Source organism: Elephas maximus, chromosome 23 (assembly GCF_024166365.1).
Source record: "Elephas maximus indicus isolate mEleMax1 chromosome 23, mEleMax1 primary haplotype, whole genome shotgun sequence".
In the NCBI taxonomy this organism is placed as follows: domain Eukaryota; kingdom Metazoa; phylum Chordata; class Mammalia; order Proboscidea; family Elephantidae; genus Elephas; species Elephas maximus.
The window spans coordinates 25,953,000-25,974,477 of NC_064841.1; the positions used below are offsets into that span (position 1 = coordinate 25,953,000).

The 21,478-nt window shown below is 37.7% G+C and overlaps 1 protein-coding gene and 1 pseudogene across 1 annotated transcript in view; both read right to left on the reverse strand.

Moving 5' to 3' along the window:
- NLGN1 (neuroligin 1) overlaps positions 1–21,478 on the reverse strand; it is an 823,760-nt gene that overhangs the window by 139,645 nt on the left and 662,637 nt on the right. The window lies entirely within an intron of this gene.
- LOC126066211 (guanine nucleotide-binding protein G(I)/G(S)/G(O) subunit gamma-5-like) lies at positions 11,915–12,103 on the reverse strand (annotated as a pseudogene).

Below are 21,478 nucleotides of genomic sequence, written 5' to 3' on the forward strand. Positions count from 1 at the left end.
CCATTTAACAAGCTCATCTACTCCCTTGGCAGAGTATTGAGTTTCATATCTAGAACATTCTTAATCATTCATTGAATTGAATTTCCTTGTTGAGATTACACAAAATAATCTCATTACTGGATAAAGAACAGATTCATTTTGCTGACACCTGAGGCAGTGACTGAGTCTACCCTAAATGCTGTTAAGTCCATTGTGACTCGTCGAATGCCTTGAACTCTGGGAAGTCCTTAGTAAATGTTTATTGATGATTAATCCAAAAGGTTCCAGAGGCTTTACAGGAGGTTACAAACAGACTGAAAAAATCCATAAATCCCTCAAGACAGTGTCAGATTTACAAGAGTATTCAAACTGTTTTCTCTGAAGCAGTTTTAAAAGAAAAGAACCATGAAAAAAATTTTTAAATATCTCACCTTTCTGACATCGGTTTGCAAATGCAATCAGAATATCAAGCAATCATATAAAAGACTTGGGTTCTTTGGTTTTACTTTCCCTTCTCCCACTTTTTATTAGGAACAATTTCAAACAAAAGAAAAGTTAAAACAGTAGTAAAATAAGCTCTCATATTCCTATCATTAAATTTAACAATTATTAATATTTTGCAATATTTGCTCTCTCTCCCTCTTCCTACCCCCCCCAAAAAATTTTTTTTCCCTCTTCCTAGGTGGGATTATTTCAAAGTACATTTAATACATAATGTCTCTCCCCCAAACAATTCAGTACTCATCTTCTAGAATTAGCATATTTTTCTATGTAATCACAGTATCATTATTGGAAAAAATAACAATCCTCTAATATTATATCCTATCCATATTCAAATATTCTCAATTGTACCAAAAATGTCTTTTAGAGCTTTTTTTTTTCCAAACCAAGACCCTCAAAAATGTTGTGTCTAGAACAGTCCCTTACCACTTTTTTCCCAATGACTTTGATTGTTTGAAGATACTAAGCCAACTGCATAATGGCCCACATCTGAATTTCTCTGACTTCTTTCTCTTGGTGTTGTTTAACCTGTTCCTCTGTCCTCTGGATATCTGGTGAACGCGAAGTTAGATCCAAAGGCTTGGGTAGATTTATGGTAAACACTCTTGACAAGAATACTCCATAGATGATACTTTGTATTTCATATCACATCAAATCAGAAGGCACATAAAGTCAGTTTGCCCCTACTACTAAAAAAAAAGAAAAAGAAACAAACCAATTGCCACTGAGTAGATTCTGACTAATGGAGGCCCCATATGTTTCAGAGTAGAACTGTGCTCTACAAGGTTTTCAACGGCTGTGAAATCATTCAGAAATAGACCACCAGGATTTTCTTCCAAGTTGCCTCTGGGTGGATTCAAACCACCAACTTTTGGTTAGTAGCTAAGCACTTAATATGGGATGAAGGGGAGGACAACAAACAGTAAAAACTTTTGACATTTGAATAAGATTCTAGAAGTAACTTAAATTAGAAAGACCTCAGGGTATCTCTGAGAATGGGAAGGATTCTTTAATTTCTCTAGTGCAGACCTTTTTAACACTTTACCAAAACCAAGGATTGAGTGAGCACAAACACATAGAAGCTCCTTGAGTCACTGAAAAGTACAGGGTCATCTGAGTTTGTCAGTTAGAGCTACCTAAGTGTTTTTGTCAGCCTGTGATTTCTCAAGCTTATTTTCCAGTTCTATGATTTGGAGAGAGAAATACGAACCTTTCCATCATAATTTTTCCCTTTCACATTAAATCTTATTTTTACTATCATATCAGAATTTTTTTCTGAGTATAAAAAGTGAATATGCCATTAGCAAAAACATGCAAAATTATAAAGAGAAAAATAAAGATCATCCCTAATTATACCTTCCAGACATAATCACTTTTATTATTTTGGTGTATATCATTCAATATATTTTTGTGTACATACATATTTTTAACAAAAATCCTATCATACACTGTTTTTGTAATCTGATTTTTCATGTAATGCGTATTATGTGAATCTTCCTGTGTCAACAATAAAGTTCTATATTAGCATTTTATTGGTAAAAATTATTACACTGCATATATAGACCATAATTTCTTTATCAATAATCTATTGAGAGACTCTTAGGGCATTAACCAATTTTCACTATTGTGAACTGTGCAGCAGTGATCCTTCTGCGTTTCGTTTTTGTACATTGTACTATGATTTCCTCTGGAAAAATTCCTAGAAACAGAACGGCTAAGTCAAAACATACAGGGCTACAAACAACTACTTTTGATACATTTTAATTTATTGATACATACTTAGACTCATTTAATTTTGTTTTGCCTAAATGTAGTTTCTACAATACTTTTTCATCATATAGCATATCATATGATTCTACAAATTTACCAGAATGGTAAACTAGACATCACCCTCAATTGTCAGTTTGTTTTGTAAATGTCTTTAGCCTTTACTAAGCTGAGGCACATGGATTTCTATATGTCTCTTCCAGACTGGAAGGTGGTATGGTACAAGGAAAGCAAGTCTTAAACTAAATTATTTTACAAAAGTTGACTATCAAGCGGATACAACATTGTCATATATCTTCTTCTTGCAAGTTCACACCCTCTGTGAATAAAAATTCCATTTCTGGTTGAGTTGTTGATGCAACAAGGCATGACCAGTCAATTTATGACGACACAGGCAACAAATGTCTCCATGAAATGGGGGACACAGGACCAAATGGGCACCCAGACCTTGAGCACTGTTCTGAAGATATTAAGTTGTTGAGCTTCTTGTGTTCTAACACCTTGTTTCAGACAGAGCAGCGAGGTCCTTACAATCTTTCCAGCCAAACACAAATCTTAAACATCTGTCACTTCACTATATAGATTTCTAACGTCTTTCATGCTAATCAATGAAAGCGTTGCTGTAGTTTTCAATAATAATATTTGAAGTGCTTAAATGGAGACCTCTGGAGTGTAGATTTCTGATTAAAGCTAAAAAACCCACTGCCATCTAGTTGATTCCGACTCATAGCGACCCTATAGGACACAGTGGAACTGCCCCATAGAGTTTCCAAGAAGCGCCTGGCAGATTTGAACTGCCGACCTTTTGGTTAGCAGCCATAGCACTTAACCACTACGCCACCAGGGTTTCCAGTTTCTGATTAGAGCCCTTCAAATCCTGGGAAATAGATTATAGTTTATTTACACAGATACACATGCACACACATTACACTGTTTATACCATAGTTTTAAAAAGGAAATTATCCACAGATACTATAACCAAAAGGAAAAAAAAAAAACCTCTGCTGTGGAGCTTATTCCAATTAACAGCGACACTATAGGACAGGAAACCCTGGTGGTATAGTGGTTACATACTAGGCTGCTAACCAAGAGGTCAACAGTTCGAATCCGCCGGGCGCTCTTTGGAAACTTTATGGTTCAGTTCTACTCTGTCCTATAGGGTCGCTATGAGTCAGAATCCACTCGACGGCAGTGGGTTTTTCTATAGGACAGAGTGGAAGTGCCCGTATATGGTTTCCAAGAAATGGCTGGTAGATTCCAACCATCGACCCTTTGGGTAGCAGCTGTAGCTTGTTATAGCTCTTAACCACTGTGCCACCAGGGCTCCAATAACATGTATTATTATTTCTATTAATATTATAATTTCCATTTTCCACATGAGAAAACTGAAGCTCAAAGAATTTACATAATCTGCTCCAAATCATACAACTAATGTGAGAAAAAAAATGGTATGGCTGTTGAAATAAAAACTTGGCTCTGTGCTTCTCCTTACCCACAATGATGGGAAACAGAGTGGATTACAAAGGCTTCTCATGAGCAGTAGAAAAACCCAGAAAGCTAACAGGAACAAGCAGTGAAAACCATTACGTGAATCACCCTGGGCAATGTAATAAACAATACGCTTTTTTAAAATAGTATGAACATTGCAGCATGTTCTCAAGCACGATAATCTCCTGCATGAGGCTTGGGGAGAGGCTAGGGTATCATGTTTTCTGATTGAGGAGTCAATGTGCATGATGATATTTTAAAACTTCCTAGTGACCAGGCTTAATATAGAGATGAAGTTTAACAAATGGATGATTAATATATCTATTCGACCATTTTTCTTATATTAGGAAGAGCATATAATGAATGAGAATCACGCAAGGATCTTTCAAAATATATGCCTGCATCCCAGTGACAGTTTTTTTTTTCTTTGAATACTTCTCAGCGAGCCCTTGGAAGAACTGAATACCAGCCCCTGCTATAACACAATTGCTAGCAAGTACCTTCAGAATAGGTATTATCTGCCATTGACTAAAGAAGGATCTGCATGCTCTTAACTTCCAGTATAAAAATCAAATTTCTAAATTCACTCTTTATCTTCTTTTATTTCTCTTCCCCTTTTATGCTCTGTTCTTCTGCCATAATGATGCGTGAAACTCTCCTAATGTACTGTCTTTTCCCTTTGCCTTTGTTGTTGCTGCCTGCTCCGCATGGCACACCCTCCTGACCTTCTTCCCTACCCGCCATCTCCCAATTATCTTTTTTATCTTTGTATCTTCTGCATATCACGTTGTCTGACACAAATTAAGAAATAATAGGTGAGAAAGACATGAATAAAGATATGAACGCACTTATTTATCTTTGTATAGTACTTATTATTTATTGTATTATACGTGTCCCTGTAAGCGTCCAAGAGATTTTGATAGACAAGGAACAGATTTTGATTTGGAAACTGGGAAAGTATTTAGGAGCATGTGGGTGGGCCTGCAACACGATGATTTGATATCAGGACAGTAGTGTCGGCCTGTGTCCTGGTGTTCAATCTTCTCGATGTGGGCTAGAGCTGTGTTCAGCAAACTAGCAACAAACAGGCTCATATAGACGTGGATGGTTACGAGACATGTGTGGATTCAATGGCCAATGCAGTCCTATCAGCAACAAATCTAAAGATACTGTGTACTTGGAAAATTACATGTGAACTTTGGCAAATGTGTTACAACAGACAATGAAAAATTATTCTTAGGACCCACTGTAACCCATTTTACTTATAGTTAACAAAAAGCCCATTGCCCTCGAGTGGATTCTGCCCTATAAGGTTTCCAAGGCTGTAAATCATTTATAGAAGCAGACTACCACATATTTCTCTCACAGAGGGGCTGGTGGGTTCAAACCACCAACCTTTCAGTTAGCAGCCAAGTGCTTTTAACGACTGCGCGACTAGGACAATAGTTAAATACAGTTAGGTGTCCTATTTTACTACACACATTAATGGCTTTATCTTTGCACAATTAAAAAAAAAAATGAACACAAATTACTCTTCACATACATAGTGGCATGACATAGTTAGTTCCCAATCCTAGACTTAAGATAAACCTCTACTCTTTTGGAGGCTGACATATTGCACCAAACAATACAGTTGAGGTCTGGCTGGTGCCAACTGTAAAAAGTCAAAGTCTTCTAAGAACCTAAAAGCTCTTGTTCCAACCCCACTGTCATATGCACCGGGACTAATTCACCTCTAGCAAATTCTCCAGCTGGAATCATGAACATAGTAAAATAATAATAGAAGGATAATGTGTAAGATGGATAGGAATTACATTTAACATTTTCTGAAATGTCTTTAGTTGACTTTTCCCTTGATCCTTACAACAGCTAAGACGTTGACCGATTGTGGTCTGTGAATATTTTCAGCCCATCTTCACATGTGTTATTAGATATGATGCAATTAATGAATCTCTCCCTCTATGCATGTGTGTGTATGTGTGTGTGTGTATGTGGTGCGGGGAGCAGGAGGAGCAGGTGGCAATGTCGAAGCACACTTATCTATCCATTTATCCATTTCATACCAGCTGTCTGACACTCATACTTCTTTAAAATCTGAAACAAAAAATGTGACTCTTTGGACCCAAACACCTCTAAGGAGAAAATTTTTCCCTGCCAGGTCTAAAACTTGGAAACCAAAATGAGGGCTTCATATGGACTGGAAAGACATCTACCTGCACGTGGTATTTACCTGCTTGTTTTAGGTCTCTCTCCTTCAGATTTAACAACCGGATAACCATACATGTTCCAACTTTTTTTAATGGGAACTTATGATCTTTTAGGTTTTAACTGAGAATTGTAACCAATAATGCCTTGGTAATGACCTCAAAGGGATAGAGTGTTCTTTTGCCCTTCACAGGGTGAGGCACAGCCTCCCTCTCTAATTTCCTTTGTTTCCCATTTCTTTTTTGATTTCCAGGTCCTGCTGTATTTGGCAGGCAGACACATTTTCCAGATGAGGCAGCAAAGAAGGCAAAAATCAAGACATGCTTTATGACGTTCCTTTCAGGTTGCTTTATGCAGTGCCATATCTAAAGAAGCCAGCCTTCCTAAATGTCCAAGCAGGTGGCTCCTTTGTGAAGCTCACTGAAATAGCTCATCCCAGAATGGACAAGTTACAAGCTACCAACTGATCAAGTAAAAGCCCTGCACTATGGCTTCTCCAAGGTCACTTCCTGTGACTAAATGTGCAAAGACAAGAACTACATGGACTTTGGGGCTGCTTTTAAATTGGGTCAATAAATAATCACCATTGAATCAGAACAGCAGAGAAGAGAGTGAACGTATTCAAAGGCAGTAAAATGGAGGTGATAGCCACTTTCTTTCCATTTAACTGAGCTGTTGTAAGGATCAAGTGAGAATCCAATTGAAAACACTTCAGAAAATGTTAAGTGTAATCCCTATCCATCTTACATGTTACCATTCTATGATTATTTTACTATTTATCATGATTCCAGCCAGACGGAAAGTGGAAGTAAAATTTGAATTATTACCCTTTATAAGCTTATTAGAAATAAGTCTAATAAGTTAAATTTAGGATGAGTAGTAAACCACTGGCTCTTACGTCAAGCTGGGTCTGTAGATGTATTTGGTCAGAACAGATTTTTGCTTTAATGGATTAGTTATCAAAATGTGGATTTCAGGATGTTTCCAATAAAAACTTTAGATTTCTCTTCTTTATTTAAAAATTAGAAGATTTGGCAGCAATGATCTCCCATTTAGCATTAATTCATGCATTCAGTCAGTCAATCGTTCAACAAATATTTATTGAGATTCTACTCTGCGCCAGGAACTTTTCTAAGGATTGAGAAAATGAAAGAACAAAGTCTGGCAAAAATCAGCTAAAACTGACAGGACATGTCTGTATAAACAAGCACACGCTCTCTGGTTTTACAACAGTGCCCACCAGCTCTACATAATATTCTGACTACCAGACCCACTGTATTCATTTATTTTAACTGCCTGGATCCTGTAAATATTAGTGTTTTTGGCCCCTGGACTATACTTGCTGTTTATATGTACTCACTCAAGCTCTAGAAAGAGACTTTAAATGGGCCTAATTTATTGCATTCCAAATAGGACTTGAAGTATTCATTTGGATAGAAATTGGCTTATGGTTATTAAATTCAAGACTCTACTGAGTATCTGCTATGTATAGCTTCCTTGGGGGGTAGTATTGGAATTGAGCCTTGAAAGTAAGGTTCCTTAACAGAGGGCTCCCCAAATCTGCAAACAAAGTACAGGAAACGGGCCAGGGGACAGAAATAAAGCCATTCCCCAGAACAATGGGGCAAGGTATCAGAAAATAGCCTACAAAGTTCTTTAAAGTAGTCTTCCAGAAGCAGCTGGATAAAACCAGCTCCAGGGATATGTGCAGAACATCCACCTGTGACTGCTGTGTGACCTTCTACAACGGGTAGTAAGGGGCAGCAGCAGCATCCAGGAATTGAACTAGGGGAGTGAGAGACTGCACAGGCACGACACCCCATAATAAGTCCTGCTACTAATCCCAGAGGCCTCCAGGACAGAAGCCCTCTTAGAAAGCTGCTGCACATGCACCATAATTAACATATCCCTGCCTATGCCTATGAATAAACATGAATCTTTTCCCACCCAAGAACTTTTAAAAACCTGGGCGAGTCCTTTGTTCTGTGAGATGGGGGTAAGTGTTGCTTAGGCCTTGCTCGTCTCTGCTTGGAAGCCTCTTCAATAAAGGTTTGCTTGTGTGGAAAATTCTTTGTTCCTTACCTGCTCGTTCTTGACCAGTGAGAGGCAAGAACTTTATTCCAGTAACAAAAGGAGTGGAATTTTCACAGTAGAATGCATGGGCAAGGGAAGGAAAGGGCTTGTTCGGAGAAGATAGAAGAACTGGCCTGTTTGAGAATGTTGAAGAGATGAGTTTGGCAGGAACCAAGGATTTTATAGCCCTATACACAATCCACACAATCCAAAAGGTACAGGTGCTGTTGTCACTCTCCCCAAAGAATTTGCTCTTACAGGTAAACAAATCCTTCAGAAAATAACAGAAGGATAGTACAGAATCAAATGGTCTGAAAATGTTATGTTCTCGTGATGTCTAAATAACAGAAAACGAGAACACTTTTGGATCATGAAACTGTTACTATGCTCAAGCATCTTTGATATGGCAAAAAACAATTTAGAAATTTTAAAATATTTACATTATTTGATCTGATCAAATTCTCACATACTCTGGCAAGACTGCATCATTTCAATAAGATTTCTTACACAGTACTCCAGTCTATTAAGCTTGTTGAGTCATAATGGTAAAAATATTTATTAAGTCTTGACTTCAGTCTAGAAAACATTTTTAGCTTCTTCATGTGTCAGATATGACTTCTGAAATAATATTATCTCATGACATTTTGGGGAAGGATGATGAGATATACCCTATTTTGTATGCACGTAAACTATCATAATTATGTATATAACCAATAGAGTTTATAATAGCAGTAGTTAAGAAGTTAGAATGCCATCCTAGCACATGACATTTTGTAGTTCAAGAAAGAAAGCTCCTAAAGTCTTTGGAGGCCAAGAAATCTCCTCATCATCAACATCAAATTTATTTATTTTATTTTAGTAAATACTGTGTAAATACCATGCACATAACACCAGATTAGGTACAATGGAAATGGCAGCTTAGAGAAATCACGGAGCTGGTCTTCAAGGAGCTCATGATTTTCAGGGGTCTAGTTTTTCAACGTGGTATTTGCACAGGTTTAAGGAAAGGCAGGGTACCTCATTTTCTATTCTCCCTCAGTCCCAGGGTAAGGCAAGTTTTCATTATCGGGAGTGGATTGACTCCTAAGCTATATTAGCAGTTATGATGGGTACAATTAACTGATGAAGAATTTATTATCACTTACAGTATCCTAAGAGCGAAATCTGATAAATATTTATATAATCTTACTCTGTGCAGCAGGTTGGGCTGAGAGGGATCCACAGAAATAATAAAACTCACAGCCATTCAATGCTTGGCTTGTTTCTATCTGTCACTCCACTGGACACTTTACAAACATTATAATTTTTAAACCATGACCCAAGCCTTTCAGGTTGCAAAGTCTATTTTCTTTCCCCTACACTATGATCTGGTGTTCACCCTCAGTGAACTCATAAATCTAGGGGAGAGACAAGGCTGCTACACATAAAGCAGTAACAGAATAAGCAGAATCTAGTGGTGTGGTCTGGATTTTACTGCCAAAACAAACAAACAGGCCAACAAACAACAGGAAGAGCAGCAGCAACAATGACAACCAAGCCAGTAAAGGGAAGGGAGACTTGATGTGGGTTAAGTGGCAGAGTATACAGTAGTATAGAATACGAGTTTCCATCTCTCCAGCACTTTGTGCCTGGGTTCGAACCTTAGATTTCCCCTTACTGTTTCTTTTTTTTATTGTGGTAAAATATATATCATGAAAAGTTTTGGTGTTTCAACGTGTCTTCAGTGTACAATTCCATGACATTTATCACATTTGTTATGCTACCATCACTACCATCCATTTCCCCCCCACCCCCCCAAAAAACTTTTTATCACCCAAAACAGAAACCTATTACCATCCTCTGGTAACCACTGATAAAATTTTCTCTGCATTTCCTCCTCTAGATATTTCCTATAAATGAAATCATACAGTATTTGCCATGTGAGTCTCACTTATTTCACTTAGCATGAGGCTTCCAAGATTCATTCACATTATAGTATATACAAGAGTTTTATTTCTCTTCATGGCTAAATAATATTCCATTTTACGTATGTACCACATTTTGTTTGTCTGTTCATCTATTGACGAACATATGGGTTTTTTCTACCTTTTGGCTATTGTAAATAGTGCTGTAGTTAATACTGGTATATAAGCATTTGTTTGAGTACCTGCTTTCAATGGTTTTGAGTATATAGCTAGGAGTGGTGTAGTGGTTAAGAGCTATGGCTGCTAATCAAAAGGTTAGCAGTTCTAACCCCCCAGGCACTCCTTGGAAACCCTATGGAACAGTTCTACTCTGTCTAGTAGGGTCTCTATGAGTCAGAATTGACTTGAGGGCGACAGGTTGGGTTTGATTTTGGTTTATGGCAGTTCTGTTTAATTTTTTAGGAACCAACAAACTGTTTTCCACAGTGGCTGCACCATTTTATATTCCCACCAGGAATGGATGTGAGTTCCAATTCTCTACATCACACCAACAATCGTTTTCTGTTTTTCTGATCATAGCCATCCTAGTGGATGTAATATACTCTTTCTTTGTGGTTTTGATTTGCATTTCCCTAATGACAAATGATGCTGAACATTTTGTCACACGCTTGTAGGCCATTCACAAATTTTCTTTGGAGGACTGTGTATTTAAATTCCTTTGTTCATATTTTGATTGGATTGTTTTGTTCTTGTTGTTGTTGAGCCTCTGCCCCTTCTTAATGTGTGACCTTGAAGGCTGATCCTCAATTTCTTCACCTACAGCATGATGATAATACCTAGTGCACTGTGAGAACTAAACATAGACATAAAAAAAACCTTGCACGGTGCCACCCCTAAGTAGAATGCCAGCATTGTTAATTCCAACAGCCGTTTTAGTTTGCACATTATTTGCCTTGTAGCAGTTTTTCACAACTACTTGACGCATCCTCATTCTTTGTGACCTGGGACTCTACTGCCTGTAAGATTTTTTTTTTTTTCCCCCACATATCTTTTTGAATACTTCTTGATTTCGTTCAGGGCACAGTGCTGGGCCTTAATTCAATTCTTTTATGAATGTGTACCCCCTTCCTGCATAATCTCATTTACACCCATGATGTATATAGGTATATTCTGACAACTTCCTAGGTGATATTTCAGACATGTAGCTCTCTTCTGAGTTCCAAACTAGAATATACAACTGCTTTTCAGTATCTTCACTTGACTATCTCATCAGAGCCCTATGGGGAATTTGTCCCCACCTGAACCCATTGTATTACACTAGCCCTCTGCCCTCATCCTCAACTCCCTTCCCCTGTTCTTTCTCCTGTCTTCTTAGTAAATGGCAGCACCACCCTTCCTAGCTGTTCAGGCATCATCTTTATATACTCTTGGTTTCCCTACTGCCATATCCACTCCATCACCAAGTCTTTTACAACTGCCTCTTAAATATATTTTAAATCAAACCTCAAGTTTTCACCTTCCTATTGAGCCTTGGTAGTGCAGTAGCTAAGCATTCAGCTGCTAACCAAAAATTTGGCAGTTCGGATCCACCAGCCACTTGTTGGAAACCGTATTGGCAATTCTATTCTGTCCTATAGGGTCACTCACTATGAGTTAGGATAGACTTGAGGGCAGTGGGTTTAGTGAAACTTACTTGATCTTTCTCCATTTTAATCAACTCCCACACTGCCATAAAACTGTTTTTTTTTTTAATTTTGTTTATACTAGTATTTTATTATATACAGCTGTCAGTATATGTAAAATAATTATCCTTGTGAAATAGAAATTTATGAAATTCAAAGAGGTAGACATTAAGGACTGACAAAAGTAGAAATTTGTATAGGACAGCACACATGTTATAGGGATAAGCTTTTGAACAGGCTTCAAATTTAACTCTCCTTTGAATATTCACTTGTTCATAAAAAGTGGTTTAGGAAGCCTTTGAAAGATTCATTTCACTAAAAAGGTGAACAGACTTTCTGGGGTCTAAAGGGATTTGTATCTGAAGATACTCCAGTCAGCAGGGGGTCATGTTGAGCATTCTGCAGACAGAAATGTGGCAAGTCTGTAGCTGCCTGGGAAACCTTCATGGAGTTGAGCTGCTAAACCACTTTCTTCATAGCAACGACGCTGGAAGAGCCAGACATGGTGAACAAGAGAGTTGGGCTGATTGTCCATCAAAGAGTTCTTTTTAACATCTACTCATTTTAGACCTCTACGCTAAACCCGTAATGGCTACGCATTGTTTTCAGAATGAAGATAAAAATCCTAGCTTTTGACTAAAAAGCCACGTTGTAATCAACATTTGACTATATCTTCAGGTTTATCTCAGGCTGTTCTCACTTTCATTCAATAGTCTCCAGCTAGAACGGGCTTTTTTGAGTTACTCAAGGGCCCCAAGCTCCTTCCTGAGTCAGGCTCTTCGTACCTATTGTTTCCAGCTACCTTGTTGCTTGGCCAAACTTCAAGTTTTAGCTTAAACTTTCACAGAGAAACATCTAGAAACTTCTAAACTAAGTTGGATCTTTTTGTTACATGCTTATATAGAACACCGTACTTCACTTTCCTAGCACTTAGCACATTCATAATTATACATGCACACATTGATTCATGGATCGATCTATCTACCTATCTGTCTGTCTGTCTATCTATCTATCCACCCATCCATCCATCCATCCATCCATCCATCCATCCATCCATCCATCCATCCATCCATCCATCCATCCATCCATCCATCCATCCATCCATCCATCCATCCATCCATCCATCCATCCATCTATCAATCATCTAACTATCTATCATCTACCTATCATCTATCTATCTATATACGTATCTATCTTCTAGTACAGTTCCTTGGTCAAAATAGGTGCTCAAGAAATACCTGTGATTGAATTAATGCTCAACAAATTGTTGTTCTATTAATAGAACAATAGCAGTGATACTAGTGATGATGTTTCATGAAAGTGATAAGACTTGAGATGGGCCAAAATATATATTGGTGAGAAGGCAAGTGAAGAATATAGGGTATATTCACAGAAGTTTCTTGAAAAGCCAATGAAAGTGCTTATTAGTGCAGAAGGCATTATGAAATAACTGCAGATTCTTAAGCTTTATACATTGACCAATATAATTTCATAGGAAGATTAGCACAGCAGCTATGGGAAGAATGGATCCGATGATTTCTGACTATGAGAGTAACCTATGGATGAAGCATGGAACCAAGAGCTTCAGTAATGGCAGTGGGAATTGACGGAAGAGAGTCATCCTAGGAGAACTCCAAGGGAAAAAAAAAGCTATGACAGCTTGAAAGAAAAAAAAAAAAAGTAATTATGCCTATGAGGCAAGAGGGTGAAAAGAGTACTATAAGAACAGGAAGGTTCTGGGGACATCTTTTTTAAATCAGGGAAGAGACCCTGAGGCAAGATTGGAAACAAAAACAAAAACAACAGCTACTTGAATACAAATTCAGCACTGATCAACTTGCAGGAGAAATCTTTGACCACCACACTGGCACATGGGTCTCAGCACTCTATCTCCTCTAATTCACCAGCAACAAATCCCAGTGTTCTTACTCAAGCAGTCATCTTTTTTCTATCTGCTGTCACTGGTTTTCATCTCCAAAACCTACCTGCCCATGGCTCTCTGCCCTTTACTTTGGAATTCCCAGTTAGGAATCCTGAAAGTTTGAGTCTACATCACAGAACCTTACATTAAGTGAGTTTGTCATAGATTGAGCAACCATGGTTCCACTTGTCTTCTACCTAAATGCTTAACTGGTACGATTTGGCATCCCCATCCTCAGCAGTTCTAATTTATACCCAAATATCAGTGGATATTTGAATATATGCTTGTCATCTTGGAAAGATTTCTCCCTATCTCATTGGAAGGAAGGAAAATGAATTTATGTATGTATATATGTATTTCCTTCCTTTACTTTTAAGTAGCATGCAACTGAAATAGACCATCTTTATACATCTCTGGCTACCAAGGTTACCAGGATATGCAGGCATGGCAGATCCAGCCATAAGAAGAAGAAAACCTTTGTTATTTAAAGACAATAAAATAAGCAAGGCTAAGGATGATTTTCCATAGGAGGGAGAAGCCAGAGCAACAATCATTGCTCTGGGAGATCTAGCTTTAGATTTGGTTTAAAAACAATGTCATTGTTAAATCTAAAGGGCAAATTTGTCACATGATGATTATGGGGATGTCATAAATTACATTCTTTCCTTCTCCCTGAAGAGGCTATTATAGAATGAGAATTATTTTGAAAATGTCATCAGAGAGGTAGAAAAAATAATCTCACCCTCTAGGTAGAAGATAATAAAAGAGTAAGGGATCCTGGTGGATTTTCAGCTAACAGAGGGCATGACCCTTCTTCCACTTAAAGCAAAAAAGAATGCAGACAAGGTTACATTTCCTTCCTATAACCCTGTATTTTTATTTTATGATTATTAAGCATTTCCTGCATGCTCAGCCTCTTACAGAACATGCAGAAAGGCAGTCTTCAAAATGGGCTAAAACTTTAGGGGAAAATAATTTTCTTCTCCACAAACTCACCTCCTAAAAGGGGAAAAATAATTAGATACAGATCGCATTCAACAACTTACAATGTGTTTATGGAGACTGAAAATGGGCAGTATGTCTGAGCCTGGGAATTATGTTTACTGATTTTTTTTTTCCTTTTGTCTATTTCCTTCATTACACAAGACATTCCAAGGCAGCATGATCAAGAGCCAGCACTGAGGTGAAGAGATTTCAAAGAGGGGAAAGAAAAGTCTTTACTTATGAAAGATGGGAAAATTTTTCACATGTATGAAATTGAATAAAAGAATAGATGAAGGAGAGTGTGGACATAAATTAGAAGCAAAAATGTCTGCTTGATTTAAAGACGAGAATGACAAGTGCAAGAATAGTGGTTCGGCTTCTCATATGCTCGTGTAGGCTCATCTCTACAAAGTAAAGAAACTGGAAACATGTCCTGGTAGTACCTTCTAGTTTATGATTTTTGCCCCCCCAAAATCTCATGGATCTTAAACAATGGGGGCTTTAATATATGGATGTATAGTTCTCATTGTGTAAGATCCTGGAGGAGTGGAAGTCTGAAGTGAAAACTAGTTGTTTATATTTGATGAAAAAGTCTGTGGTGAGGACTGGAGATGTGAGTATGCTGAAACGAATCTATTCAGAACTAAATTTTATTCCCATACCCAGTGAACAAAACCCAGTGCCGTAGAGTCGATTCCGACTCATAGGACAGAGTAGAACTGCCCCATAGAGTTTCCAAGGAGTGCCTGGTGGATTCGAACTGTCGACCCTTTGGTTAGCAGGTTTAGCACTTAACCACTATGCCACCAGGTTTTCCTTTATTCCCATAGTCACGGAGAAACAAAATTATTTTATTTTATTATTTTTTTGTTTTCCTGTGCTGGGAGCCTACTGTAGAAGTAATTTCTAAGGCTACTTGAAGCTCATATCCCAGTCACTGATTGCATTAGCTAATTTCATACACTTGTCAGTTTGTCTAGAATACAAATGTGGACCAGTGTGGCAGTGTGTGCCCTGTGCTCTGCACAAAGCATTTTCACACAAAGCACAGGTCACCCTACTGGGTGGAAATGTGTCTGGTCAGTAATGTTAAAATAAAATGCTGTAGACAATAGCACTCTCGGGCACACTCATTCCACTTAGGACCTATGGACAGAGTGGAGGTCAAGTAGAGTTGAAAAGATCAAGTGGCTCTCAGACAGAACTGACTATATTTGTTCTTTCAAATGCTGTCACTAGTCACTGTTCCAAAGCAGCAGAAATAATGAGTATATGTGCTTGGCCTGAACCTTCTATGTTTTACCAACTGTAGGGCACATACAAGGCTACCCAGTTGACTCTAAATGTATCATTCAAGTTGAACTTGAATTTCCTCAGCTCTAAGGTACTTCCCAGTGTGAAAGTTAGAAGAATTTAAAAGTTGCAGACTATTAGGTTACTGAAGAAAATGGCTGAAGTAACAAGGCCTGTTATTCTGCAGATTTAGATATACTGCAGGCCAAGTCATGACTGCCGGCTTCATGTTATCTGAGACAAGAACACAGCCACCACAGTGGTGTGGGATGAAACCTGGATTCAGAGCCAAGTAGATCTGAGTTCTAGTCTCACGTCTAGCACTTTCAGGTTGTGTTACCTTCTTCAAGAAACCTTATCTTTTTGAGGCTTTAACTTATCTTTTGGTGGCTTGAATGTCCTCTGTCATTCCAACCTCTACATTGCTGAGAGAAAGAAAGGAGAGAGAGAGAGAGGGAGAGAGAGAGAGAGATCTTTCTAAAGTACAAACATGACCATGTCATATCCTGATAAAAATTCTAACAGTTACTCAGTGTCACAAGAAAATGTCCAAATTCCTTAGGAAAGCATACAAAATTTTTCATTATCTGTTTTCTTCATACCATTTTAGCCTCTAATTGCTTTGCTCTTTTTTCTTTTCTACCCTTTCATTCTTATATTCTGAGGCCTGGTGGTACAGTGGTTAAAAGCTTGGCTGCTAACAAAAAGGTCAGCAGTTCAAATCCACCAGCTGCTCCTTGGAAACCCTATGGGTCAGTTCTACTCTGTCTTACAGCATCGCTATGAATCAGAGTTGACCCAAGGACAGCGGATTTGTTTTTATTTTTTTTAATTCTTATATTCGGAGATTTGTTTTGAGCAAAGGTTAAAAAAGTAATTGAATTTCACATATTTCTCTCCAAGCGTGCCCTTGTTAACTATCACAAAACCTTTCCTTTCCTTATCCCTAAGCTATGGAACACCTTCTACCCTTGCAGACAATGACATTGTCACTTACAAACCTCAATGTCCTATGGAAATTCACCCAATGTCTACAGAAAGAACTATAGAAAGAGAAAAGAAAAATTGAAATACATGTTTAAAAGAAATTATTTTTTATCTCCATGGAAATATATCAATAGGTGTTAAGTAAGAAAGGAAAAAAGAAGGTAAAGTTAAATAAAATTTAAAAAATGAATTCTATTTCTGTTTTAGCTTCAAATCACATTATCACGCTTTTATTTAATCACTCTGGATCTTACTTCATCTGTAAAATATGAGATTTGGATAGATGAATTTTAAGGAATGATTCAAGCCTGAAATTTCAACATTCTACGTGAGGAGGATAAACCCCAGTGGAGTAGCGGTTAAATGCTATGGCTGTTAACCAAAAAGTCAGCAGTTTGAATCCACCATGTGCACTTTAGAAACTCCATGGGACAGGTCTACTCCGTCCTATAGCGTAGCTATAAGTTGGAATTGACTCAAAGGCAACTTTTTTTTAATTTTAATGTGAGGAGGGTAGAGGTGGCAAATGGTGGTGGTGGTGGTGTTGTTTTTAGGTGCCATCAGGGCAGTTCTGACTCCCAGCCATGCTATGGACAACAGAAAGAAACACTGCCCAGTCCTGTGCGATCCTCACAATGGCACAAAACATCCTCACTGTGTCTGAGCTCATCGTTGTAGCCACTGTGTCAGTTCATCTCTCTGAGGGCCCTCCTCTCTTTTGCTGATCTTCTACTTTATCAAGCATGATGTCCTTTACCAAGAGCTGGTTCCTTCTGATAACACATCCAAAGTACCAAAGTACATGATATGAAGTCTCGACAATCTCACTTTTAAGGAGGATTCAGGTTGTACTTCTTCCATGAGAGATTTGTTTGTTCTTTTAGCAGTCCATTGTATATTCAATATTCTTCACCAACGCCATGATTCAAAGACATCAGTTCTTCTTCAGTCTTCCTTATTCATTGTCCAGCTTCTGCACGCATATGAGGCAACTGAAAATACTATGGCTCGGGTCAGGCACACCTCAGTCCTCGAAGTGACGTATTTGCTTTTGAACACTTTAAATAGAACTTTTGCAGCAGATTTGCTCAGTGCAATGCGTCATTTGATTCTTGATTACTGCTTCCATAGGCGTTGATCGTGGATCCAAGTAAACTGAAATCCTTGTCAACTTCAATATTTTCTCTGTTTATCATGATGTTGCTTATTGGTCCAATTGTGAGGATTTTTGTTTTCTTTATGTTGAGGTGCTGTTTTTAGTTATTGCTTCAAGTCTTAAGTATAAGTGTGTGCTAATTTGTATAACTAGATTTGGTCACAAACTAGCTCAGCAATCTCTTGTTGTACACAAAGCTCTGTCCATTCCACACCCCAAAGGTAGGCATCAGTGATTGTTCAATACATTTGTGTTGGTAAATTTTAAATTCTCCTTACTTTCTTTGTAAAATATATTTTTCTTCTCAGGAGGCTCTCCTTTGCCTTGAAAATTCCTACTTATCTATCATGATTTAGTGCAAATGCCACCCCCGTGGAAATTTTTCTCCTCCCCTTCTCTGCCTCCACTATGGTAAGATTCTTCCACCTTCCTGTCTCAGCATTTCCAAGCACTGACTTCACCTTCTGTTTTAATAGATTACATGACTATCTTTTCCATTCAACTAGGAGCTTCTCCAAAGCAGAGAAAATGCAGTATCTAGTTTGAATCCACCAGGTGCTCCTTGGAAACCCTATGGGGCAGTTCTACTCTGTCCTATAGGGTTCCTATGAGTTGGAATCAACTTGATGGCAATGGGTTTGTTTGTTTTAGTTCTCAGTGGGTTACTGGTAAATATTTTCTACAGAGTCAGACTGATGAAGGAATCAATGAGATGACCAGAGAAGTAAATCTAACAATGATAGTAAGACTTGGCATTAACTAAAACGTTTGCTATCTGCTAGACTCCATGCTAATTGTTTTACGTAATTATCTCATTAAGTCCCCACAACAACTTCACAATTATTTCTAATGAGATTTCTAGCTCTAATATTTTGTGTTATTTGGACTTTACTTTGTCAGTGTTGGTGTTTATGTTAATAGACATTTTTGTGAAGTGTCTAAGCTTAGATCAATGGTTATCAAACTGTGATTATCAGTATTTCTTAAGATATGGATATTAATGATAAAACCATTCATATTGAGAATTGCTTAGTTAAAAAAAGACAAATGTTTCTCTATGGCAGGAAGTTTTCAACCTTTATTAATAGTCAGTGCACATGAATACCCAAGGGGAAATAGCATAGTACTATATTATTTTGGCAAAGAAATTCCTTATGGTTGAACACCTATTGTCATACACTAATATTCCAGAGAACACAATATGAGGAATTCAAATCCAGATAAATCCTACAGTTTTGGGGTTCCTGGAAAATACTTTCTAAGTCAAAAGGATGTGCTATTATCTGAGGGCTTGCTTCTAAATAAGTCATATTGTAAGTCTGTAGTCATCCAAGTAAGAAACCCTTGCTTTGAGACCAATTTAAAGCCCCTAGCAATAGCATGGATCAGATGGATCCTGGCTGAAAGCAGAGAATACCAGAAGGATGTTTACCTGTGTTTTATTGACTACATGAAGGCATTTGACTGTGTGGATCATAACAAATTACAGATAACATTGCAAAATTGGGAATTTCAGAATACTTAATCGTGCTCATAAGGAACCTGTAAATAGATAGAGAGGCAGTTGTTCGGACAGAACAAGGGTATACTCAGTGGTTTAAATTCAGGAAAGGTGTGCAACAGGGACGTACCTATTCAATCTGTATACTGAGAAAATAATCCGAGAAGCTGGACTATATGAAGAAGAATGGGGCATCAGGATTGGAGGAAGACTCATTAACAACCTGCATTATGCAGACGATATATCCTTCCTTGCTGAAAGTGAAGAGGACTTGAAGCACTTACTGATGAAGATCAAAGACCACAGACCTCAGTATGGATTACACCTTAACATAAAGAAAACAAAAATCATCACAACTGGACCAATAAGCCACATCATGATAAATGGAGAAAAGATCGAAGTTGTCAAGGATTTCATTTTCCTTGGATCCACAATCAACCCCTATGGAGGCAGCAATCAAGAAACCAAAAGACGCATTGCACTGGGCAAAGCTGCTGTAAAGGACCTCTTTGAAGTGTTGAAAAGCAAAGATATCACCTTGAAGACTAAAGGTGCACCTGACCCAAGCCATGGTATTTTCAATCACATCATAAGCATGTGAAATTCAGACAACAAATAAGGAAGACCGAAGAAGAATTGGTGCCTTTGAATTGAGGTGTTGGTGAAGAATATTGAATATACCATGGACTGCCAAAAGAATGAACAAATCTTTCTTGGAAGAAGTACAACCTGAATGCTCCTTAGAAGCAAGGATGGTGAGACTGTGTCTTACATATTTTGGACACGTTCAGTCCCTGGAGGAGGACATCATGCTTAGTAAAGTACAGTGTCAGCAGAAAAGAGGAAGACCCTCAATGAGATGGACTGACACGCTGGCTGCAACAATGGGGCTCAAGCATAACAACTACTGTGATGGTGACGCAGGACTGGACAGTGTTTCATTCTGTGGTACATAGAGTCACTATGAGTCAGAGTCCACTCGATGGCATGTAACAACTAACAAGCAATAGCATGTGGCATAGATCAGCTGATTCCAATGTAAGTCCGCAGAATAATTAGGTGCATGTCAAAGTTTTCATAGATCCATATGAAATTATAAAGTTCTGCCCATTTAATGGGTTTGCACATTTTAAAACAAGAGAGGTTTAAATTAATGAATTATAATAAATCCAATCTATGAAGAATTTTGAAGTGATTCAAAAGAATGAGATTAGCCTATGTGTACTGAAAAGGAAAGCCATCTATGACATACTGTCAAGTGAAGAAAAAGCAAATTGCAGAAAATGCATATATAATGGTTCCATTTATGATGTTAAGATACTTGTACGTTTAAAAATGCATAGAAATAAGTTTGGATATGCACATACAAAACTCTCAATGGTGGCTTTCTTCTAAAAGATAATTGTGGATAATGAGTTCTGGATGAAGGAAGATATTCAGTTATTACTCTAACAAAGTCTGTATTATTTGAGTTTTGTATTAAAAAAACTGTATTACTTTTGGAATAATTTATTTTAATCGAACCATATATGTTCTAAGCATATGGAAAAAATATTCCACTGCTTTTTTCCTATGAGCTCTGCCTAGCTATCATTACCTTTTAAAAAGATTATAGAGAAAAATATTAAGAGTGCATAGGGTTATTTACTATATATTCTGGAAAATGGCAAGTAACACTCATAAGTCAGGGGTGCAAATGGGAAAAGCTGTATTATTGATTTTAGTATAGAACACAAGGTCTTTTCTACTCTCACTCTTTTTAACTAATTTTCTTGCATCACTTTCCAGCAGTTCCCCACCGTGCACTCCACTTGTAAATAACTCCTTGGCACTTATATAATTTTTAGAGCCTCCTAAATACTTATACTTTTTATATCTCTTTTAGATCATAGTTCCCCATGGTAGAAACATCCTTTTTTTCTACTCCCAACTCCTCCCATATCTATTTATTGAACATCTAAAATCCTTCAAGAATAACTTGAGGATTTTTCTCTTTCATTTCAACATTTCCTGACTAGCACCTTCTCCATCAACAAG